General features: G+C 43.3%; 1 protein-coding gene and 1 long non-coding RNA gene across 6 annotated transcripts in view; one reads left to right on the top strand and one right to left on the bottom strand.

Annotated features, from left to right (window-relative positions):
* Positions 1-16,606, bottom strand: part of LOC147019170 (uncharacterized) — an 82,663-nt gene extending 66,057 nt beyond the window's left edge. For 2 of the 3 annotated variants that reach the window (XR_015062662.1, XR_015062663.1), the window contains exons 1-2: positions 13,258-13,386; positions 2,151-2,303 (exon numbers count right to left, since the gene is read on the bottom strand). This is a non-coding gene — a long non-coding RNA (uncharacterized LOC147019170). Of the gene's footprint in view, positions 1-2,150; positions 2,304-13,257; positions 13,387-14,165; positions 14,271-16,525 lie in introns of those variants that run through there. The other variant, XR_015062664.1, reaches the window with a different exon arrangement.
* The window catches only part of LOC147019169 (protein Wnt-7b-like), a 41,820-nt gene that overhangs the window by 12,760 nt on the left and 12,073 nt on the right, over positions 1-16,987 (top strand). The window lies entirely within an intron of this gene.

Genomic DNA, 16,987 nt, shown 5'->3' with positions numbered 1-16,987 from the left:
CAGAAGGGGGTTGTTGGCGGACCTTGAGCACCCTGCGGAAATGTGGTGGGGACAAATCGCAGAGAGAGCAGGGGGGGGCGAGGCTGGAGAGGAGTCGGTAGTAGACAGAAAGACCACCGACCAACCTGCGGTGATTGAGTGAGAGGCCCAAAGACTCAGCTTCATTGCGGGAGATGCCGATGATCCTAAATGCCCTGCTTTCGACAGCGTGAAGCCGAGAAAGGTGGGAGGCAGGAGCACCAGCCCAGAGGGGAGAGCAGTACTTCATAAGGCTGCGGACGAAAGCTTTGTATGTGGTCAGGAGCTCAGGTGGGCCGAGGAAGGACTTTGCACGACGGAGGATTCCCAGTCGGCAACTGGCTTTTGACGCGAGGTTGGAAATGTGACTTTCCCAGGAAAGGTCATGGCAGATAGTGAGACCCAGAAGCTTGAAAGAAAAGACTTCTTCCAGAGGATTGTTGAGAAAGTGGATGGGGGGATTTTCTAAATGGTCCTTTCGAAGAGACATAGTGAGAGTGTGAGATTTGTCTGGATTGAAAGACATGTTCCACGTGTTGGACCAGTTTGTGATTTTATCCAGATCTGCAGTGAGCGAAGAAGCTGCTGCTTGCCGGTCTGAGGGATGACAGATGGTACGGCAGAGGGTGGAGTCATCAGTAAAGAGATATAGAGGATTTTCCAGAGAGTCGGAGAGATCATTGATTAAAACCAGAAAAAGAACAGGGCCCAGAACGCTACCTTGAGGAACTCCAGCCTGGACAGGAAGAGGGGATGAGAGAATTCCATTTAGGGCCACACGTTGAGTGCGACAGGAGAGGAAGTCAGCGAGCCATCAGTGGAGATGGCCTTGGATACCATGGGAAGAGAGTTTGGTGAGCAGGGCAGGGTGCCAGACCGTGTCAAAAGTACGTGATATGTCCAGGGATATGGCTCGGATTTCCTGTCTGGCATTGAGGACCTCCATCCATTGTTGGGAGAGCAGAAGCAGCATATCCAGGGTAGAGTGCCTTGGTCTGAAACCAACTTGATGATCGGAAATCAGGCCATTGGAGAAGAGGAAGGATTTAATGTCTGAAGCGATGATGGATTCCATAACCTTGCTGATGATTGGGAGAAGGCTGATTGGTCTGTAGTTGCAGGGATCTGTTTTTGCACCTTTTTTATGCCGGGAAGTAATGTTTGCTGATTTCCAAGCAGATGGCAGATGACCTTGAGCAAATGAGAGGGTGAATAGAACAGAGAGAGGGTGAGCAAGAGCAGAAGAGCAGGCCTTGAGGACACGTGGGCTGATGCCATCTGGACCAGTTGCAGAATCTGAGTCAAGGTTTGAAAGGAAGCTCTCCAACTTGTCAGGAGAAAAGGACACAGAGTCTAGGGACAGTTGCGTCCAACTGGGTAAGGTGGGTAGAGAAAGTGATGGGTTTAGGACACAAGATTTAGCTGCAAACACCGAGTTTTGGCATTCAGCTTTATCACGTGCGGTATCAGCAGTGCGGCCATTTGAGGTCAGGGAAGGGATGGAGGGGGAACATACACCAGAAACAGATTTGATTAAACGCCACCAGGATTTTGAGGAGGGAGAGAGGTTTGAGAGTTCAGACTTGAGATTAGAAAGATGTTGTTTTCTGGCTCTCCTGAGGGTAGATACATGTTCCGAGCTTTGTGGAAGGAACCGAGTTTATCCTCAGTTGGGTTTGCTTTCCATGAGGCAAAGGCAAGTTGTTTCAGGAGAAAAACTTTCAGCTTTCACCGAAAAACAACGTTATATTTTTTAGACATTTCAAGGATATGTTCGCAAACATTAATATTTATAAACAGCTGCGTGTGACGGGTGGAAAAAGAATTGGCTCGGTAATTTAGAAAATACGTTAATACGGCAAACGGCTAGGAAGCCGGGTTTTATCAAATATATTTTGCTTTGAAACTCATAAAGAGAAACATTAACATTTTCAAAGCAAATCCGATAACCAAATGCTTTATAAACAGGTGCGACGACAAAGAAAAACCTGATGGAACCTCCATAAGATATGGAATGAAACTTTGCTACCATGGCACCCATAACAGGCATGGCACGTCCACACACCCGCGGAGAGTCTGTACAGATCCAAATTTACCCATATGTACCACATCCGTGTGTGCTGTATACATACCTCGACCATGAAGTAACTGTGGACTTGCATCCCGATCAGAACATGAACTGTGCTACACAGCTCGGTAAGCGGCTTAAACACTCAAGCAAGCACTCCAACAGAACGGCCTGGCTTGGCAAGCGATTATCCAATGTCCTCGATACAACGATGCACCTGGAAACACACAAGAAATGTCCGAATTGGACAAATCGATCTTTTTGGGAGACTCGAATCTGCTGATACTTTCAAATCTGGATCTTAGATTTTGTAATTCTGGTTAGTTTAAGAGATTCTCAAGGTTATGCCATGTGCACAAATGAAATAAAGCCATGAACGTTTCTGTCTCCGGGTGTTTTTCAGCATTTCAATGTACCCAGCGATAATATTATTCGATAACATGAGTGAGGAAAGTGAAAGAAAAAAAAAACTTTATAGTTAATATCATGTTTGCAATAGGATTAAGTGGAGCTCGAGTAACCATGGCAGTCACGGGAAATGGCGGGCTATGAACTATTTTATTCCACACTGCATATCAAGACTCACAGCTGTAAATACACCACACTTCCTCCCTTCCAGATCTAATCCCACACCAACAAGTTAATCCACACAACAATAAAGGAACATTTTACTCATCTGATGAACCCTAGAAAATTGCATAATCAAAGACATTCCAAGAGCATCATAACAATAGAATCACCGACTTCACCGACAGCAGGTAACTGAAGTGCAGCATCTAGTGGATTGAGCACAGGGGTGAAACATACCCTGGTTGGAGATTATGAGGGGCTTATTCTGTCCCATAACTGAATCACTTCACAGATCCAATATCTCTGGGGCCTTATGGTGTCTCTGCGGAGACCGCCTTGTCCCCAGAACTATCTCGGTTGGTTGAGATGCAGCATCTGTTGATGCCAGTTCAGCATCAGTCTCAGAGGGAACCGCTTCCGCTGGTGCAGGTATCCTCTCAGTTGACCCCGATCCCTCTAACTGCATTCTTAGAGGAGGTCGGCTGATTGGAAAGGTTGAGCTTCACTGCTCAGCCTGGTATCCCGCATTTGGTCCACAAGCCGTTTCCAAATGCAGAGTCCAACTACAACATCAAAATTTAAGGGACCTTAACGTCTTGACCTTGCAGCACCAGTTACCCACTTGTAGTCCTGACCGTAGTCGCGCACAAGAACAGGCTGTTCTACCAGAAATTTACGCATGTTGTCTTTACCTCCACCAAGGGGCCGCTGAAAAAGTATATCGTTGACCCTTTTTCTGATATCAGGTTTAACCGCATCCAATCTAGTATGCAGTGGTCTGCCAAGGAACATCTTTTCAGGACTCTCTCAGGTTGTTGCATGAGGAGCGTTCCGGTAGGATATCAGGAAATGGGCTAACTTTGCTTCAATGGTGCCCTCCTCTTCCCTTGCAGATCGAAAAGCCTGTTTGAAAGTTTGGACAAAACGTTCAGCCATCCCGTTTGTGGCTGGATGGTAAGGAGCAGACCGGGTGTGTTTAATTCCTTTTGGTTTCATGAAGAGGCACAATTCATCCAATGTGAACTGGGGACCATTATCCAATACTGGCTGTTCATGTACGCCATTCCTGGCAAAAAATCTCACACAGTTTGGTGATGGTCTGTTGTGACATAGCTGACTTCATGACATAGATTTCTGGCCATTTGGAATGTGCATCAACCACCACCAGAAACATAGTGTCAAGGAACAGCCGAACATAATCCACGTGTATCCTCTGCCATGGGGGCGAGGGCCACCCCCATGGACACAAAGGTGACACCTGTGGCATGTTCTGATGTAGCTGACACTCATCACAGCACTTAGCTATATGTTCAATGTCCTTATCAATTGAGGGCAGCCATATGTAGCTACATGCAAATGCCTTCATCTTTACTACCTCAATGTGTCCTTCATGGAGCTGTCCCAGTCCACGACTGCACAATAATTGGGGTACAATTACACGTGTGTCCCACAACAGACAGCCACAATGGGTTGACAGTTCATCCTTCAGGTTGTAGAAAGGTTGAATCTGTTTTGCTTCTGGAGACCAACCCTGAGTGACAGACTCTAACACTCGAGACAACACATCACGTTGCATTTCCCGTCTGATCTCATCACTTGTGACTGAAAGTAATTCAATATGTGATATGTGAAACACATCAACTGCATCAATATCCTCTGCAGATGGCTGGATGATCTCAAGTGGAAGCCGTGACAGGGCATCTGCATTACCGTGATCAGTCGTACTCTTGTATTCAATGTTATAGTCATGCCCAGCTAAAAACAATGCATATCATTACAGATGTGTGGCTGTCATCACTGGTATGCTTTTGTAAGGGTGGAGGATGGATAGGAGGGGTTTGTGGTCCATGATTAAGGTAAACGTCTTGACAAAAACGTGATGGTGACATTTTTTTACTCCCGAGATAAGAGCCAATGCCTCCTTATCCGTGTGAGTCCAACTCCATGTGTGTCCTTTTTATAGTAGCTGGTGCAACGGATGGAGAAGTGTTGACAAATTTTGAAGAAAACGATGATGATCGTTTACCAACCCGAGAAAGGAGTGAAGTTGTGGGACATCTTTAGGCTTTGGTGCTTCTGCCATCCCATTTACTTTGTTGGATGTCTTATTTAACCCTTCCACAGTGATTTCATGCACACAATAGGTTTTCTTTTCTTTGAGAAACAGACATTTGTCTGGGTTTACCTGAAGGTTGTGCTGCTTTAGCCTCTGCAAAACCAGTCCCAAAACTTGTAAATGTTCTCCGTCTGATTTCCCGATGATGATCTGATGAAATCATTGATGAGACATCGTATCTTCGGTATTCCTGCCAATATCCGATCCACGGTACATTGCCAGACTGTAGGGGCTGATGCAACCCTAAACACCAGTCTGTTGTACTGGTACAGACCCTATGTGTATTAATTGTTCGACACTTCCTGGAGTCTTCTTCCATTTCCATCTGAAGTTAAGCTTGGCGTAAGTCAAGCTTGGAGAACTTCTTTCCTCCTGCCAATGTTGCCAGTATATCCTCCACAGATGGTAGTGGGTATTGATCCACCTCAATTAAGGAATTTATCGATAACTTGAAATCCCCACAAAGCCTAATATCTCCATTTCGCTTCATAATGAGGACTACAGGCGAGGCCCATTCACTCGATTCTACCTTGGAGACAACACCTGCCTGTTCCAATCATTGAAGCTCAGCATCTATTTTTGGACGTAATGCATATGGAGCTGGCCGAGCCTTGTGAAACACTGGCTTTACTGTTCGTCTTCAAGCTCAACCTTGCTTTCGTGCCTCTCAGAGTTCCAATTTCATCCTTGAAGACCTCGGAGTACTGGTTGAGTAAGTGTTTCAATTGAGCATCAGTCGATACGGAAATGGTTGAGTTGACATGTATTGACTTGACAGTGTGCCAGTCGAGCTTGATCTTCTGCAACCAGTCTCTTCCCAACAAGGCTGGGCACTGAATGTCCACAACATACAAATGCAGCACATAGGATTGCTGATTGTACTGTACCAGCACACATAGCTTGCCTTTTGGTTTAATTTGCTTACCAGTGAAAGTTCGAAGTACAGTTGTAGTGTTCTTTAGTCTCAGATGTTTGTAGAGTTTAGAGTATTCGCACAATGAAATGATGGAGACTGCCGAGCCAGTGTCCAATGCCATACACAGATTTCTTCCCGCCACCTTAAGGTGAATCCAGATGACATCCAGATTGTTGACATGGTTGGTTCCAATGTTAGCTACAAGCGAGTCTTCCTGGTTACTGTTACTGTTGCTACGACTCACAGGATGGACATTTGTGTTCGTTTTTTTTACCAGGCTTCCGGCATCTTCTTGCAGCATGACCCTTCAAGTGACAGTTATAACACTCCTCGTCCCAGAAGTAACAAGTATCAGGGTGGTGTTTCCTTCCACATCAGAAACAAGACCCCCTGTAATTTCCATCACTCTGGGCACCGGACAACCTGGAAAGCATAGCCCCAGGCTTAGTAGTCATCTTGTGGTCTTCGGGTCCTCTCTTATTCCGTAACTCCACAGAGTCTATTGCAGCAGTTTCCATGGCAATCGCGAGTTCAACAGCTCTCCGGAAACTAAGCTCACTTTCCGACAACAGGCGCTTCTGAATACTCTCACTCGTCAATCCACACGTGATCCAGTCTCGTAATGTGTCATTTAGATTGTCACCAAAGTCACAGTGCTGAAACAACCTTTTCAACTCAGCAACAAAATCACACATCGATTCTCCGTCATGCTGATCATGTTTGTGGAATCGAAATCACTGTGCAATTATGCTGGGTTTTGGGCATAAATTATCCTGGAGAATTTTCACCAATTCCCCATAAGGCTTTGTGCATGGCGTATCTGGTGCAGTGAGATTCCAAAGCAGCCCATACATTTTGCTGCAAACTACACGAAGAAATGCTGGCACCTGTGTTTCACCAGCAATGCCATTCACCAGAAAGTACTGTTCCAGCCTCTCCAAATATGCCAGCCAGTCTTCCCGCCCTTCATCAAATGGCTCGATGCTACCGATATAGCCTGCCATATCTTCATGACACAGCACAAATGGCGCTCAATCACAGTCTGAGTTCCACGGCCTTCGACGCTCCAGGCCCCAACGTTGTCTTGCTACTCCAGCGAAGCTCAATGGGCCTTGGACTTGAACAGCAGCTTAGCGAGCGTCAATCAAATAACTTTACCGCAGCAAAGAAATCCCATCCTCATCGCCAGTATATTACGTATGCAATCGGATTAAGAAGAAATCGTTGCGGCCTGTTCCAAGTCAAAGCATGGTTGAGCAGGCCAAAAAGCATGGCGGCTTCAGACCCCAGGGAAGTTACCCAAGAAACACCTGAAGACCCCACACAGTGAGGTGGCCAAGGATCGCCTGATGAAGGATATAATTAAATAAGGCTGTTAATTATCTTCAAAAGAGGTGTTTGAATTAACCCAAACGCCCAATTTTACACTTGCACTTCCTTGGAGTTTTCTTAGAATGCATGCAAAGTTTCAGGCTGCAAGGTTTTATAGTTATAGAGTTATGGAGAAGACACTCTGACACACACACACACACACACACACACACACACACACACACACACACACACACACACACACACACACACACACACACACACACACACACACACACACACACACACACATTGCCTTTTCTTGGAAGGCACATTGCCATTGCCCCCCCCCCCCATCTTTAACCTTCAGGGAAAGAAATGTAGTTGGGCACCAGTACACAATCCCTGTCCCGCCATTAGACAATGTAGGGTATTTAACGTCCACAACTGACTGTGTCCCCAGCAGAAGAACATTGTGCTCCAAGATGCAGCATCCTCAAGTATTCTCTGGGGTTTGAGAGTCTGCTAAGTTTCTGAGAGCTGGCAGGATCAGTCACCTTCAAGCCAATAGATCACCGATGAGACTGTTGAGTCTTACCCGATTGGTACCACCTTCTGGATCGACACCAGTCTTCCAGGGTTCACCCTGTAGATGTGCATGAACACCTTGGACTGGTTCAACGTCGGTAAATAAGTCGGTTGAAACCTTCCTGGCACAATGCCTTATAAAACTGAATTTTCTCAGGGTGGGGTGAGTGTTTGAACAAGTAAAACTATTAAAGGACTTGAAAACATTATGAGTGTAAAGATGACACTGCTGATAGTAACCGGTTATTGTTAATATGGCATTGTTCATTGTCCACATTTGACAGGTTGTCTGTAAAAGGGACTTCCTGATGATGTTAAAACACCTCAAATGCATATCGCTAAGCCATCTTGTGTTCTGAGAGTTGTTTGTCTGTTTGTTACTTGTGAAAATCGAAGATTTTTCAAGTATATTTGTTGGTTGCGTGCGTTATTCTACCTGTTTGTCTGTCTGTTTGTTTTTATGTTTATCACCAAGAGGTCACAATTTTAAACCGATCTCCACAAAACTTCACCACATGGTAGAGTTCATCATAAGCAAGAAGCCTATTGTTTTTGAGGTCAAAAGGTCAAAAGGTCACCATCGGCACAAGGTCAACAACTCAGGTGGAATTTCTAAAATCCTCAATTTTCATCCCATTGACTTGAAATTTGAAGAGGATTTTCATATCAGTTCACTGAATTGAACCAGCCAATTATTTTTGAGGTCAACATCGACCAAAAGGTCAACATAGGCCAGATTTCTAAAATTGTCAATTTTCATCTAATTGACTTGAAATTTGAAGAGGAGTTGCAGATGTTTGTTTGTTTATTTGTTGTGTTGTTTCTGGCCTGAACAATGAGACAACTTCGCTGTGTCTGGGCATTAATGCGAGCAGACTGTATTTTAAAACAGATGTGGTATTTTACTTTATAAAGAAACACTTCAAATTATGTCTGGATAATGCACCTGAAGCAATCCTGTAACTGAAGGCCTGATCATTTGTTTGTTGTTTGCCACAAACATGTCTTAGTCACATGGTGCACTACATCATTAGCGAGGAGGGACACACTTAAATCGTAGCTGTTCGACTGATGTAGAATGTAAACAATGTCAGTAAGTGTATGTTATTTGAGTTTTCTTAAATTGTTACCTTAAAGTACTGTTTAAAACATGATGGGTCTGTTGTTAGCTGTCCCGCATGCAGCAGGGAACGGGGTTTTGCAATCACTTCTTCTTTGTCTGTGTGTCTGTTTGTCTGTGTGTCTGTCTGTGTGGGTGTCTATCCGAGCCGCAACTTTTTTTTTACCATTTGAGCTTTGTCATCAAATTTTCAAAAAAGCTTCATAAGAAGAATATAGAGCAGACAAATTCGTAATTTGGTCAAAAGGTCAAAGGTCAACGTCACGTAAAATCATCAATTTTCATCCGATTGACGTGAAATTTAAAGAATTTGCATATCGAGTCACTGAATTTGTTCACCAATAAAAAGCTAGAATCTGATTGTTTTGTTTTTTTAAGATCTAAAGGTCAAAGGTCAAGGTCACCTAAAATCGACAAATTTTTTTGTATTTTTTTTTTTTTTTTTTGCTTTTTTCTTCATGTTTTGCATACGGAAGAAGAAGTCCGAATAGAAAGCGGACAGTGAGGGGCTTTGCATTTTTAGATGCTTTCTTTTTTTTGCTGTTCTTGTCCATATACCCCCTCCCAGGTGTGGGTGTTGATTAAAGTCACCTGGCAAGAAATATACTGGGTGGTTTGCCTTTGCCTTACCAATAGTGATAGCTAAGGAAGGCACACAAACTGGCCAATGCTTTGCGAAAGACACCGTGGGATATTTAACGTCCACCGGCAGCAAATTCTGGCAGATGGAACACCTGGCTTGAGGTCCCTCTGACTTGTGGATGTAATTAACGCACTGCTTGTGAAACACCGGGATTACAGTTTATAGTCGGGTCGGGAATCAAAGTGAGACGAGACATAAACCACAGACGAGTACGCTCTCTTTGAGCAATCCCTTCCACTTGTACTCCAGAGATAATATATAAACATGTACGTAGCCGCGCACCCTTTAGAAGCTGCTCAATATTAGATTCACTCAAACTGGAACGTTTTGATTCATTATTTCGAAGGTTACTGCATTTCCTTCTCTTCATCTCTTCTTCCTTTTTCCTATTCATTCATTGTCCTTGCTTGTGTCCAAATGTGAGCCCACTGCGTCAGTGTGTTGCCTTATTACCCTTTGCTAACTCACTCTTCCATGAGCTTTGATCTTCTACATTAAAAAAAAAAAAATTGGCTGAAAGCCAGAGTGAAAACCTTGAGAAAAATATGCAACTTTCTGGGATCTGTCATTAAAGCCACAGAAAAATGAACTTGTGTTTCATCACTTGTTACTTGTTCAAACGTAGCTCAGCGTAATGAACTTGAAATGTGGCTCGGCATAGTGAACTTGCATGTTTTCTTTTCAGCACTGATTCAATTATGCACAAAAAGGTGACACTCACCTTTCTGTAAACATACAATGTCTGTGCTTGTCTGTGCTTTCCTACCACTCACAATCCATCTCACTCAACCATACACCTGGATCGCTATGTTTTCATCTGTCACGCCTACTGGATGCACCGTCGGCACCTCGCGGTATCAAGCAACACTCGAAAGCAACAACTCAAACTCAAAAGCACTCAGCAGCACCTAAGAATCCACAGCAGTATCCAGTAACATTCAAAAGCACCAAGCAGCACTCAAAATTACCAAGGAACACTCAACAGCACCAAAGAATCTCTCAGCAGTATCCAGTAACACTCAAAAGCACCAAGCACCACTCAAAAGCACCTGGCAGTACCCCAAAACACCTAAATCACCCAGCAACACCCAACAACACCTGCACAGAGCAAAGAATGACCACTGTGCAGCTGCGATGTACAGCAGGGCACAGCGCCAGAAAATGCTGGGTGTGGAGGCACAAAGCATTTTGGTTGTTAAACAGAATCAAACATATTTAGAAGTTGCATTCAAAACGCCTTCCCATGTCTGCCGCACTACTCAATAGCAAACATACAGTACTTATAAACAAGCTGTTTTTAGACTCACACCCAATAATACAGCTCGTCTTCCCCGAAAGTGAAGTCTTTTAGACTAATTTTAATTCATAAAAAAATAATTAATTTTTAAGGAAATTCAAATTAATACAGGATTCACAAATGTCTTGTCAAAGTATTTCATCTTCCATTCTATTTGTCTAAAACACGATTCTTATTAAAAGGAGTCGACTTGCTAATCAATCAATTTCTCAAATAAATACTTCATTTCAAAGCAAAGTCTCAAAGCGCTTTACAAGGGAATGAAGATCAGGTGAGAGCCTGAAAGCACCTTGTGAAAAAAGAGGAGGTAAGGCCTAAGTCACATTTGCTCTACGGCGAGGATATGGCGGCCATACCCCCCCTGAATTGACAGAAACGTGCGGCGGCCGCAGAGTTTCTGAGGTGGCCTCAGGATGGCCCTACGTCGTATGGCTATATTTTACAGGCCATAAGGTCGCCGTGGAATTATAGCGTGGAGTTATAACTTTTTTTCATTTCTACGTTTGCCGTAGCAATTCGACAAGCCGAAACAAAAGAACTGGTAAAAAAAACCTACTCCTTACGGTCCGTCTGGCTGCACGTTCCGCTTAGGATCCCCCTGCGGTCGCCTTGTGGGCACCTTGCGGCTACCTTGAAAATTCTATGGCCGCCGCAGGAACGCCCTAAGGTCACCGTGCGACATCATATCAAAGACCGCACGGCACACCATGTTTTCAGTCTCCACAATTTATAAATACGCCGTGCGGCTACCCGAAAAATAACAAGGACAAATGTGTCCAAGAGCAGCGTCCAAAACCTAAAGGTTTTGTCGGCTAAAACAAAAAAAATAAAATTTTTTTTTTTTAAAAACAACTTCCGATATTTCGTCACGTGACTTCATTAAGCCAATAGCGAAACCCGTCATAATGTATTTATGTATTTACGATATATCGTGTATTTACGAAATATATAATGTATTTACGAAATTACAATACGATAAATGGAATAATCTTTAAATAGTAACGTCAACTTTTCGAAACTTTAAAGCAAATGTCTGAATATTTTTAAAAGTTCATGATAGACGCTCTCAAAAGGCACCGTCTATGTGAGGATGTGTACATGTGCTCAGTATTTAAGGCGATCCGGATCTTGTATATACAAGAGCCGAGTCCGAGAGATTAAGGTTTTGTCTTCACAAGAAGAAGAACAAGAACAACAAGAAGAAGAACAACGCCGAGCTCTCTATGAGCAGCGTTTGCTATGCGAGAAGTAAAAACACATGTGACTGCCACATTGTGTGACCGTGGAAATACTGCGGCCGCTTAATAATTGCTCATGCCTGTACATTTTGTAGACCCTCCGGCCGCCGAGCCAAACAAACATCACAAATGAAGGTAAAAACACGAGGTAAGCCTCGTGTTTTCACCTTCATTTGTGATGTTTGATTTTTTTTTAATCATCTTGTGTTTTAATTAATAATAAAAAAGCAATCCGATCACGTAGTGTGACGGACTGTCGGGCAAGGATTGAATTTCACAGCAAAACCAGTTGTAATTTGGAATATCCATGATTACGTCAGCCCGATGCGTTTGATGAAAGTGATTGTGGTTCTTTGGGCATTATGTATGATGAGCTGCCCTGGGGGCAGCGCTCTCGCAGCGTGCGCGAGCGATCTGAACCCTGGACAGAGCTCGAGCCTGTGTGGACCTTTGGATGTGGTGATTGTACCACTTTACATACAATACACTGCCACCGAAGGTCATTTACTCATCTTATTTTACCTTAAACATGGGGAATTTCAGTTTAAAGTGTCTTGAAAGTGGGTTTTCTTTGGGTCCATAAACGGATTAATTCACTTTCCATTATTTCTTATTGGGAAAATATTTTTTGGAATCCGAACTTTTTGCAATCCGAACAACCTCCTGGAACAAATTAAATTGGGATTCTGGGGGCACCACGGAATAGGCAAACACCTATACTCCGATCTCAAGCGGTAGCGCACGGTGGAAACACGGTCGACGCAGACTGCCACAGAGGCCGTACGTAGGTGCACGGCAGACATAGGGGAACGGTGCGTCGACCCTGCGTTGCTCGCAGGTAGTCACACAGACCGCAAAGCCACCGTACGGCGACCGTGGAAATAGTGCGGCCGCCGTAAATTTTTGGGGGTTGGGAAAATTCATTTTTCATTGAGAAGAGCTTACGGCAGCCGCACGAATAACGCAAGCCCACCGTACGCCCCACGTACGGTCGACGTGGAAGACATCTACATCATAGCTTGGTTTGTCTAATTGCTACGGCGAACGTAGAAATGAAAAAAAGTTATAACTCCGCGCTATAATTCCACGGCAACCCTACGGCCTGTAAAATATAGCCAAACGGCGTAGGGCCTCCCTGAGGCCACCTCAGTTTCTCTGTGGCCGCCACACATTTCTGTCAATTCAAAGGGCATACGGCCACCGTATCCTTTCCGTAGAGCAAATGTGACCTCGGCCTAAACATCGCTCTTCTATAAGCCCAAAGAAAAATAAATAAATAAATATCAGCTCTTTAAAGAGTCTGTTGACAATAAATTAAAGTCAAATCAAGCAAAGTTCAAGGAAAGAGTACTTTACATAAACAACATCTTACTTGCTTGGTTCAGTGTTCCCCTCACTCACTCCCCCACCTCCTCCGTCTCCTCTTTTCCTGTTCATTCATTCCCTTGATGTTTGTGTCCCACTGGCAGTTCTACCTTACTCTTCCATGATCCTTGCTCATGGAAAGAAATTAAAAAAAAAAAACAAAGAATGAATCACAAAAATAACAACAATGGCACTCGGTGGCGTGCATACCCCCAAGTCAGCTGAACAGTTTACATTTTGTATCCCACTGATAGGTTGGATCTGGATTCGGACCTGAACCACAATCGAATCGGCGTATTCTTGTCACCTAACCTAATCACCCACCAAGTTTTGTCATGACTTGTCCACAAATTTTTGAAATATCGTGCTATATACTGTATTGTTTTGGCCCCATCTCTCAATGGTGAAGAATCACTTTTAAAAAATTTCAATTCTCGGATCTAGATGTGGATTTGGATCTTCACCAAAATCTAATCGATTCGTCGTTGTCACACAGCCAACCTGTTCACCAAGTTTTCGCCGAATCCGTCCACACCTTTTGAGATGTCCTGCTCACAAACAAACAAAAAGACAAACTGATCGGGGTGAAAATCTTTGGTGGCAGAGGTAACAAGGAGAAGGCTGAAGAAGGAATTGGGGGTAAACAATGATATTGACTGTTGTGCACTCCCTTAGGAGAGAAAACATCAGATAACAGAGCTTTGAGATGTAGATAATAACAATAATAATAATAATAATAATAACTTCCTTACAGGAACTCTTTGTCAAACTTACGGAGGTTAGGGTTAGGTTCATCAATGAGTGCCGGGGAGCGTTTTAGGCAAAAAAAAAATTTGAAAAAAGTTTGGATTTTTTACATTTTCTTTAATTGCTCTACAAATTTGTAATTTTCTCAAGGTTCCTGAGATAACTTACCCACTCTATGTCGAAAAACACCATGGGATTCTTAACGTCCACTGACGAACAGTGCTGGCGGACGGGTCCTCCGGTTTGATGACCATCTGAGGGTTGGCACCCTGCCTGTGAAGCACCAATCCAACATTTTTAATCAGGTCAGGAATCAAACCCAGACTAGACAACTCTAAAAAAAACAAGCAAAAATGAGCTAAGATCCTCGTCCTCTTAATGATGACGTCATAAAAACGAATATGACGTCATAAAAATGAATATGACGTCATTGTGATGTGTCAGGTTTGCGATAAATTATAATCTGTGCTAACGCCCAGCTTGATTCCCGCAAACAAAATTCAAACAGCTTGCCTAGTTTCGGAGATAATGGTATAGGCGATTTCCATTAGCGGCGATATTATGACGTCAACTTTTTTTTTAGGAAGAATTTCCAAAATCGGAGATGGTTACTGCCTGCGCGTGGGCTTTCTGCATATACATGGCAAGTTTCACGAAGATCCGATGAAAACTCTGGGTTGTGAAACAAAAAATGTCAAAAAATAGGAATGACGTCATAAAAGTTGATATGACGTCATAGTGATGTATAAAATGTGCGGTAATTCATCTCTCCTAATGCTCTGTTCGATTCCCGCAAACAGAATTCAAAAAGCTTGCCTAGTTTCGGAGATAATTTTTTCGGCGATTTCCATTAGCGGAGACATTTTGACGTCATAACTTTTTTTTCTTGGAGGAATTTTCAAAATCGGAGATGGTTACTGTCTGTGCAGGGCATTTTTACATATATATATATATATATATATATATATATATATATATATATATATATATATATATATATATATATATATATATATATATATATATATGCCAAGTTTCAGGAAGTTTTGATGAAAACTGTAGGCTGTGAAACAAAAAATTCCACAAGAAGAAGATGAAGAACAACAACGTGAGTAAGACTTAGAGATCCTCCACGAGGATCTAAAAACTAACTGCACGACCTCCACACCAAGCTGTCTGAATCCTCTATAAAAATGAAGAAAATAACTACGATTTGCTGTTACATATGGAGCACACTTCTCCTTACGCCCTTTTGAAACCTCAATGTGTCCCACCGCGCTCTGAAGGTATCCACACATAAGTTGCTGGTACAGGAGTGAGGCTTAAGGCCCTGTCACATCTTGACGATTTCGGCAGTCTATGACAGACGTATGAAAAATTTGGCTAAAACGCTGGCACACATCAAATACGTTATGGGTAAGTTTGTATACGTTAAGAGCACGCTGGCATACGTCGTAGTATGCTGGCATACGTCGTAGTATGCTGGCATACGTTGTGGTACGCCGAGCTGTTAGACAAATTTTCCATGCTTGAAATTTTTCGACGTATGCCAGCGTATGACTCACACGTTCCGCATAACGCTGGCCATAAGTTGTAGGCACGTTACGCGATCGTTGACACACGTCGTTACTTGTAAGTTACTCATAAGTCGAAACACGTCGAGGTAACATTAGCATACCCGAAACTTATTTCTAACCTATGAGTAATGTGTTGTAGGCACGTGACGCGATCGTCGACACACGTTACTTATAAGGTACTCATAAGTCGAAACACGTTAAGGTAATGGTTGGCGTCAGTGTTCCAGACTCCCTGTTTTTTTTTTTTTTTTTTTTTTTTTTTTTTTCTTTGGTATGACGGTGATGTTGACACTTCGATTTCTAGTGCGGTTATGATTTAAATCGTTGAGTGGCAGCTTATTAATTATGTTATATTATAACCGCACTTGAAATCGAAGTACGCCAGCGTGCTTTTAACGTATAAAAAACTTACCCATAACATATTCGACGTGTGCCAGCTGCTTGGTTCGGCAAATTTTTCATACGTCGGCATACGCTGGCTAAAACGTCAAGGTGTGACAGCGGCTTCACACTTTGATGTCTAGTGCGGTTATGATTTGAATCGTCGAGCCGCAGCCTATTAATAGCCTACGCCACGTGATCGTCGGCGATACGCTGCCGCGCTATGCATAAGTTAGACTATCGTTGGGCATAGGTTGTGAACGCCGACAACACGCTCAGCATTCGTTACATGCTCAGTCCTCGCTCAAGTGTGGACCTTCATGATGCTGAACATGTAGCGAGGACCGAGGTTATAAGAGTGGGAGCGGAGGGGGATCTTGTCCAACCATTTTTGCCAGGACCATTGTTGCCACAACTTATTCTACATTGTTGTTTATCACACGTGCTATTTATCCATGAATTAATTTATTTCGATTTACATTCAGAAATGCTCGTTTGAATATTTCAGGAGATTGTATGGTTCCCCTATCATGGTGTGATAATAACAAAACATCTTTTTTCTCAAGAAACCTCATATTGTGCTTGGTGAATGGATGTTTGCTGGTGATCTCTTGTACGTGGCACAATTGCTCCATCACAGCAAACCTACAGCTCACATGATTAAAGGCAGAGAAAAGTGGGACATCAATGACTAAGTTGGTGTATCAATCACGTGACTTCATGACAGCAAGTTCATCGTCCAAAGTACTCTGACTAGTGTGTGTGTGTGTGTGTGTGTGTGTGTGTGTGTGTGTGTGTGTGTGTGTGTGTGTGTGTGTGTGTGTGTGTGTGTGTGTGTGTGTGTGTGTGTGTGTGTGTGTGTGTGTGTGTGTGTGTGTGTGTGCGCGTGTGTGTGTTTTAAACTCAACTCTCCAACCTTACCTGTTGTCCAATGTCTGCCTGGTTTTTCGAGACTACAATCATCATTCAAAACACTTCAAAAAGCATCAACTATACTGTGAAACCCCTAATCGGTTATAAAACAACTCACAC

The sequence above is a fragment of the Eptatretus burgeri genome, chromosome 10, assembly GCF_056783735.1.
Source record: "Eptatretus burgeri isolate ZD-2024b chromosome 10, Ebu_testis_v1, whole genome shotgun sequence".
In the NCBI taxonomy this organism is placed as follows: Eukaryota; Metazoa; Chordata; class Myxini; order Myxiniformes; family Myxinidae; genus Eptatretus; species Eptatretus burgeri.
This window is presented reverse-complemented; position numbering and strand designations above follow the sequence as displayed.